We start from the raw sequence: 9,038 nt of genomic DNA on the forward strand, positions 1-9,038 counted from the left end.
TGGGGCTTCCCTTGGGTGACCTGGGCCTCTGCTCTCAGCCTGTATGGTAATGGCCATGGGTGAGCAGGCCTGTGGGCCAGATACTGGGCAGCAATAAAGGCAGGAAAAACAGCTGCGGATTCCTTGAAAGCCAACCCTCAGCCAGCACTTCACCAGCAGGTTAAGGTCTGGCCCAGGTTCAGAATGGAAATTTCAAGCGGGCTCCAGGCCTTGAGGGCTTAAGGGCGGGGCCTGGGGGAGCAGAAGGTAGGGGAACAAGGATGCAGGGCAGAGAAAATTCAGCCCAATGCGTAGGGTTTCTAACCAGCCCTAGGGCTCAGTCTTTGAGCAGTGAGAACATGCACTGTGATTAGCACTTTCTACATATTATTTTAGCCAATCCTCAACGAGCCCATTTTACAGATAAGGAAACTGAGGATGAGCTGAAGTCAATGGCTTGTGTGACATCACCTTAAATGACAGAGATGTTATGAGAATGCAAGTCAAAGAGACTCTTTGTGCTACTCAAGATTTACCTGGACCACTGGGGAATATTTCATTACCACCTTAAGAGAAACTGGACCCTGAGCCAAAATCTAGAACAAGCCATATATAGTAACACTTAAGGGGAAGAGAACCAGTTCCCTTGTCACTGACTTTAAACACCTAATTCATATATGCAGACTAGGACCACCCCACATCCTTTATGATTTAACTGGAGCCTAAGTGTAATTAAAGGGTTTCCCTGGTGACTCAGATGGTAAAGAATCTGCCTGCCATTGTAGGAGACCCGGGTTCAATCCCTGGGTCAGGAAGATCCCTTAGAGAAGAGAATGGCAACCCACTCCAGTATTCTTGCCTAGAGAATTCCATGGACAGAGGAGTCTGGTGGGCTACCGTGCATAGGGTCGCAAAGACAGACTCGACTGAGCAACTAACAGTTCCACTTTCTAAGTATAATTAAAGGTGCTGTTCTGGGCTTAGAGGAGAAATAAACGGTCCCTGCTTCCCAAGGAGTATGCACATGCAGGAGAAAGATGGGGGCTCAAAGAAGGAGGAAAGTGGGGTCTGGGCAGGCAGGGCCGAGCTCAGAACCAAATAGCTCCCAGTTGTAAACTGGAACCTGGCCACCAGCACGTTGAAATCCCCATGGTCCCAGCCTCATGTGCCAAACCAGGCACTAGCATTCTTGTGAAACAGATCACTAGCACTGGCCACTCTCCACACATACCCCTCAAGGCACAGTCGGTCTCACAGAGGGCCAGCCTTGGCCTTCACACCTGGGCTGCACAGCCCTGCCCCTCCCATCTCCCGTTGGAGGTGCTGGCACTGACACCGGCGGGCAGCGGCTCTAGAACTGGAACTCCCAGGTGGATCCAGGATCTGCAGCCGAAAGACAAAACGTTCCTGGTGTTCCCTAGCAACCCAAGCCACTCTCAGCCTACAGTTCCATGGCTGACACCCTTCCATCCATTTGCACCGAGGCGTTTGGTGTTTGGTGCTCCAGAACGCTTCCTAACGTCCCTTCAATGATCCACGAAGCCATTTGCTTATAAAATCTCCCTCCCTCCTCCTCCCGCCCCTACCCCGCCGTTCCACTGGCTTTTAGTGCAGTGAACTCTCTGCGGCAGATGCAGTGAACAGGAGCCCTGGGTAGCTTGTTGAACAAAGCCCTCATTCCAGAGTGGCAGGAGCGTGGGGGTGACCCCCCTGGCGGTGATGCTGCCCACTGTGGGCTGTGCTGGGGGTTGGGGGGCTGGTGGGAGGAGATGGATGAGATTCAGAGACAGGAGCAAAACAAGCTCAGCTCCAGACAGAGGGGGAGGGAGACGGGGCAAGGAGGGGGAAGAAGGGGTTGAAGGGATTAGAAGAGGAGGAATTGGGGTGCAGGAGGAGGGAGAGACAAAGGGGAGGAGGGAGAGACAAAGGGGAGGAGGGAAGGGAGGGGGAAGAAGGAGGGAGGGAGGGGAAGAGAGGGAGCAAGGAGAGGAGAGGCCACTTCGTTTATTTATTATGATGCCAGTTGCAGTGTCGGTCTCGTGTGTGGGGAGCAGACTGTATTTTATGTTTTAATCCTCCAAGCTGTGTGTGTGGGCTGGGGATAATTACATTGAAAAATGTGTATAATATGCAGAAGGTTCTTTTTGTGGGGAACGGGAATGCTCCGGTGGAATATCTTCCTCATGGCAACCAATGCCTTTTCCATGAGCCGCTCGGGAGGTGCCAGTAATTGGGAGCACAGTGGAAGCCCAGGGCTGCCCCCACCCGGAGACAGCCAAGCCCTCCTCTATTTTAGGGGCGGCTTTGGCATGGAGGACCAGGGCTGGGACTCCTTCACCCCGCCTGCCCATGGGGCCCGCACACGACAGGCAAGATACAAATGGGAGCCTCATTGCTTTTTTGGTGCAGCCTTGGGGCCGCTGATGAAGAATGCAGGAGGGAGCTGACAGGCAGGCTGCTAGGAGACGGTGTCCACAGCCTGTGCACGGCACACATACACACAGTTGTGTGCACAAGTCTTCACCCATCCACACACAATACACCTATATGCATACACACACTCACAAACATTATATGTACACATGCATACCCATATTCACCCTATTCCTACACACACAAACACATGGGCGTACACACTCACTCATCCACACCTCCAGACAGGCACACACTCACAGTCATACACAATACATGCACACGTGCGCACACAATGCCCCCGGGCTCACATGCATGATCACACACACTCAAATGCCCACAAACTCATGTTAATGGGCATATACATTTTCACGAATTCACAGTCTTACCCATGGCCATACATGGGTCCATGTACATCTTCCATTCTCTTACTTACTCACATACACACACCCTCATATGGATTTGCACACACACAAGTACGCACACCACTGCTGACCACTGTGAAGTGGAAATCCAAACTATTGCAGTGAGATTCTTATTTAGAATTTAAAAGCAATGACATCTGCCTTCCCTGAAAGGCCACAAAAAAACATCTTCCACCCCAACATTCGGAATATTTTTTTTTTTGGTGCACGTGCTTTAGTGACAGCACCGCTCACTTAATTTGAGCCGCCTGGCGGGTTTGCAAACTTTCCTTCGGCTTATGCCAACTGCTGATTTGATGCCTGTTTACCCAGAAATTGCAGATCCGGTGGAAAAAACACCCCAACCTATAGAGGTGCCAGTAAGTTGTGCTTTGCACAGCGGGCCAGCATCCCACAGAAGAAAATCCACTCGCGCAACAGTGTGGTCCCCAGAAAGTCCCGCGATGATGAATAGGGCTTCTGGCTCCCTTGGGACTTGGCTGGTTATTTTGTAGGAAATTGAATTTCTTGGTACATTAGGGGATGTGCTAATGAACACTAATGCTGGGCCAGGAGGGCTGGGGGTGGGCTCCGCCCCGGGTCGGTTTCCACTTCTGCCTCTGGTAACCTTGGCTCCCCCTTCCCCACTCCCCCTCTCCTGCTGGACTGGCCCAGTGCCACCCTCACGTGCTCTCTCCTGGCCCTGTCCAGGCCCTCTTGAGAATCTGTGTTGAGTTCAAACTGCCCACCGGCCTTTGGTCACTCCCAAGCCTGCCATGGGCAGAAGCCCTTAGGACAACTTAGGGCCTATGGAATTCGGCCCAATTTTCTCAGCCTTTTAAGGCTGCTTCTCTGGGATCAGCCACCTTGCCTAGGCTCCTTTTCTACTGGTTCTCCACTCCTGCCCCTTAGGTGACCGGACAGCATTGCTGTGGTTCCCTGAACTTGCCCTGGTCCCGCAACTTGAGCAACTCTTGCAGTCAACCAGATTCACTCCCTCTGTTAGCTGTCACCACAGTGAAAGAAGAGGTCAACTAGCAAAGTAGGGATCTGCAGAGCCAAGAACGCCTGGTCCCTGCAGCAGCCAGGCTCCCCCGGTTGCGTTCCCTTTTGTCTACTCAGTCCCAGCACGCTGGCCGCCCTCAAATGCTGGGGCACACCCCTACTGCAGGCCTTTGCACAGCTCTTTTTGCTGAAATGTGTCCACCCAGGCACACACACCGTTCCTGCTTCACCTGCTAAGTCATCCCTGGAACATCAGCTGGTTACCCTGTTTGAAGTGGCGACCTCCACCCACTCTGCTCCTCCGTACCCTCTTCTCTACTCGTGACATCGCCTGCAGCCCTTGCCACCTGACACACTGCTTGTTACTGGAAAGTGAGCATTTGAAAGCCACACAATCTGACTGTTTAGGTTACTGCCGTATCTTTGCACCCAGTACAGGAGCAGGTAATTAGTTGATCCACAGTGGTCTGTTGAAAAAAGAAAAATAATGATGAAACCCACTCCATCACCAGTGCCCACCTAGCCTTCCCAGCCCGTCTTCAAGATGGCCCATTTGGGGTTCATGTGAAGTTGGCAAAACGTGCTGCACTTCTCTTTCTGCTCCCAATCTGTATTCAGGGTTCTTGCTGTGCATTGACCCAGATCACAGACCCATACTTTTCCTATTGAAAATATAGTGAGTTGGTCAGTTTTATAAAAGTATTTTACATGTATTACCTGATTTACTATTCACAAACTGCAAATGACAGATGTGGTTTTATTATACCATTTAACAGATGAGCAAACTGAGGCTCAGAGAGGTAAAGTGACTGGCCCAGGTCACACAGCTTCTACCTTCCTGTGCTCCTTCTTCTAGACTCTATCGCCAGGACTATTTACACCTCTCTCCATGATGGGCAGTGAGCTCTGTTTCTAGTTAGTGGTTAGATCTCCATAATTGAGGCTTCCCTGGTAGCTTGGCTGGTAAAGAATCTCCCTGCAATGCAGGAGACCCCAGTTCGATTCCTGGGTTGGGAAGATCCCTTGGTGAAATGAAAGGCTACCCACGTCAGTATTCATTGGCTTCCCTGGTGGCTCAGATGGTAAAGAATCCACCTGCAATGGAGGGTTCGATCCCTGGGTTGGGAAGATCCCTTGAAGGAGGGCAAGGCAACCCACTCCAGTAATCCTGCCTGGAGATTTCCACGGACAGATGAGCCTGGAAGGCTACAGTCCATAGGGTCAGAATGAGTTGGACACAACCGAGCAACTAAGCCCACAGCACAACACTCCATAGTTGATCTAGACCTTGTCTGAAGGGTGAACCACAGCAAGAAGGCCCTGTTTTTCAGCCAAGAGAGCTTCATTGCACCTGAGACCCAAGGAGAGAATTTGTTCCCACTGAAAAGTGGATTCCTTTTGAGGGTCTCTTACCTGGCACTTCCTGGCCATACGACCTTAGGCATTAAGTGGGTATATACCTGCCTACGGGGAGTCATGAAAAGGCACAGTTGATATATTTAGAAGGGCCTTAGTAAAGTTTAGACTTGTTCCAGCCTCCAAGTAATCTTTCTGTGAGTGACTTGAGAATTCCTGACTCAGGGAAGTCCACTCAGCAATTGACCCATGTGTCATCGCCCCAGATCACTTTTGCTTTTTGGGGGCAGCCACCCTGTCCTGCAGACCCACGGGGCTTAGAAGGAAAACAGAGTACCATGCCTTTTCCTAGAAGCTGCCTTACAGCACCACTCTCCACCCTTGAAGCAGCTCTGCATGCCAGAATGCCCAGGGAGGATTCCACCAGCATCCTCAAAAGAGAGGTGTGCAGGTGGTGTGGGATAAAATCCAAAAAGGAGGGGTGCCCAGAGCCCAACCAATGCCAGGGTGGGAAGGACAGAGAGGCAGCCTCAGGGACAGGTGGCCTGGGGGTGGGGTTGGGGGGGAGGTGGCTGGGACGCAGCTCAGGGCGCAAGGAAGCGAGCTGGTGGGAGGTGCATGCTTTTGCAGCCCAGCTCCTGGGGACATTTCCCTGCCGCAGCTTCTCAGCCACTGAGGAGCAAACAAAGCCAGAGGTGCCGCTGCAGACACTGCATGCGGCTGGGAAACAGGGGCCGTCTGTACCTTTCAATGCTCTCATCTCATTAATCTTGCACCTCTGCAGTCCTTCTGAAGAGCGCACTCACAGCGGCTCATTCATTACGGCTCTAATAACAGCGGCAGGCATTAAAGCACCAGGCTGCGGAGGAACTGGCCTCTGCAGCTGCAGAAAGCCAATACCTTTTTAAATACATTTACACAGCAATAAATAAAAGCGGTCTCAGTTTACCTCTTTATTAAACTCTATTTGCTCGTCAGAGTTAAGGGCTGCATTTGTGTCTTGCTATTCAAATTTATTCGTGCGCGTCTCCTAGGCTGGCCGCATTTATTCCATCATGCAATAATGGTGGCTGAAGCTTAACGGGGCCTTTCATCACCAAGCAGCCCTCATTAAGGGCTCTGCTCCAGGCTCCTGGGCTCAATTTGGCCACCATGAAGACCACCCCCATTATCCAGAGGGGAACAGGAAGGCAGAGGACGAACACGCCTTGATTAGTCTCGCCCAGCAACCAGCTAGCTGATGACCCGCAGCTGATGAGATCAGCATCCCCCAGGCTCAGATGGTCCCCCTGAGGGGGCTGCTCCCACTTAATGTCACCCTACTTCCACGGCGTTAGAGAGTCACGGCGAGTGAGCACGGCTCATGTTCCGAGGAAGCACGCACCTGTTCAAACCGGTTTTGACTTTGAATCTCTCGCTCTCAATACCTGCTCTCGTTCCAAGGAACTAACATTCTGTGTACATTTGTGAGACATGCAGGATTGACCAGTTTGGAAGATGTCCCCCATGTGGGGTCTCCTGACTGGGCTCAGTGTGGACAATTTCTCCCCTTGACAGACTGTTTAAAGGGTTTTGGGAGTCTTACTGCCTCCCCTACAGGCCCCCGACTTCTTCAAGAATCCTGGATTCTATGAAAAAGACTCAGCCCAGTGCATGGCTGAGTATATTCGCCAGCTGTAAACCCCTTTCCCAAGCTCCTGGGATGCTGCCATTCTTCTGATTATAACGCTCCAAGGCCTGGGGGCCCGGGGGCTGTGCCACTGTGCAGAATGAGGCCAAAGTGAGTGGGCACCAGTGCTGGCTGATGGTGACCAAAAGACCTAGGTGAGGTGGGACTTCCTGGGCAGGTGCTAAACACTGGGTTTTGCAGCTGCAAGATGGGGAGAGCCCTGGGAGGGTCCCATGAGAGTGCCTGGGAGTCTGGACCTAGCTTTTGGTGGAGTCGAGCAGTAGCTTATCCCTCTAACAAGGCCCAGCCATGAATAAACTGCTCCTCAGCTCACCTGTAGAATCCCCCCTCTCCGTGTTCACTGCAGTGGCTCATCTATGCTAACTGTGAGGGGCACACCAGGAACAAACACACTACTATATTCAGGGAGACGCAGATTTGGGAGGCAGGAGGAAAACTGTCCCCATCTCACGGAGAGAGAAAGTGGGCACAGAGAGGCTGTGTGCCTTGCTCAAAGGCACACAGCTAGTCAGGATCCCAATTCAGGAAATCCACTCCCATTCCTAATCTTGTACTGTTGCACTGCAGAAGTGTCAGGAATCATTTCAGCACCAATGGGCCCTGGAAAGGTGCTGAGGGATCCCTGAGTCAGAGATTGAGGGCGGCTTTGTGCGGTCAGAGTGCTGAAGGGTCCCCAGGGTCTGGCAGCCAGTCCATAGCTCCAAGTCACTCAGAATCCTTCCCTGGGGTCCTCTTTCCCCAGGATTTTCTACTTCTTCCTGCCTTTTCTCTCTATTCTCCCTCATCACACACCAAGTGCAACCTGGCCTGCATGCAATGAACAAACAATGATTGGCAGACAAGATTTACCCATCCTCGGGCAGGTCACTTCACCTCTGCAGGGGTCAGAGCATGAATCCTCATCTTACCCACGACTCCAAGCCTGGTGTAGACATTTCTTTTAAAAGAAAGAATACAAGGAATGGCGCCAGGCTGGCATTAGATCCTGGATTGCTGATTTCCAAGCTGCGCCATGGGCAAGACTTGCCATTCCTCCAGGTCCCAGTGTCCACATTCAGAAAAAGGAGAAAGAAAGAACACTTCCTATACTGTGTACACAAGGTTGCTGCCAGCACTTAGCACTGGGGAGATGCACAATTGATGCGAATTTAGTTCCCTTTATTTATCTAAGCATCTAGGCAGCTGTGGCAGAGGAGGAAGTCAGTTCTTCTAAGTTCAACTTCAGGGAGAGAATAAGAGAGCAGCCAACCTATATACTGATAGCACTGGAACACTGCCATAACCAGGGCATGCCAACTGTGTGGCCAAGAGTGCCAACCACCAGCTGCAAGATGAGAGGGACTGGGGATTCTGCTCACCCTCTTTCCCCAGATCCTGAGCAGTGGGCTAGGCAAACACTGTTCTTTAGCTGGTCTGACGTCGACACTCAATCCCCTTCTCCCTGGTCTGCTGGAAATAAAAGTAGGGACTTTCCCATTTGCCCTCAGAGTTAGGAGTGGCCAATGACACAGAAATAAGAAATTTAAAACTCTTCAGAGTGGAGAGTAGGCTTCCAGAAAAGCTTTTGTGAGGTAGAAAGATACATTCCCCATCTTAATGGTGGTGATGGTTTCATGTATACACATGTATCATAACCGATCATGGTTAATACATGGTTAACACACATGTATTGTATGTTTGAAAATTGCTGAGAAAATTGACCTGAAAGTTCTCATTAAGAAAAAAGACAGTAACTATGGGTGGTGATGGATGCATATATCAAATCATTATGTTGCACACCTAAAACTTAATACAATATTACAGTCAATTATATCTCATTAAAAAAAAAAGATCAGATACAATAGACCAGTTAGACCTAATTGATATCTATAGGTCATTTCATCCCAAAACAATGAATTTCACCTTTTTCTCAAGCGCACATGGAACCTTCTCCAGGATAGATCACATGCTGGGCCATAAAGCTAGCCTTGGTAAATTCAAGAAAATAGAAATCATTCCAAGCATTTTTTCTGACCACAATGCAGTAAGATTAGATCTCAATTACAGGAGAAAAACTATTAAAAATTCCAACATATGGAGGCTGAACAACACGCTGCTGAATAACCAACAAATCACAGAAGAAATCAAAAAAGAAATCAAAAATTTGCATAGAAACGAATGAAAATGAGAACACAACAACCCAAAACCTGTGG

Source organism: Bison bison, unplaced genomic scaffold (genome assembly GCF_000754665.1).
Source record: "Bison bison bison isolate TAMUID 2011002044 unplaced genomic scaffold, Bison_UMD1.0 scf7180017864029, whole genome shotgun sequence".
NCBI lineage: Eukaryota > Metazoa > Chordata > Mammalia > Artiodactyla > Bovidae > Bison > Bison bison.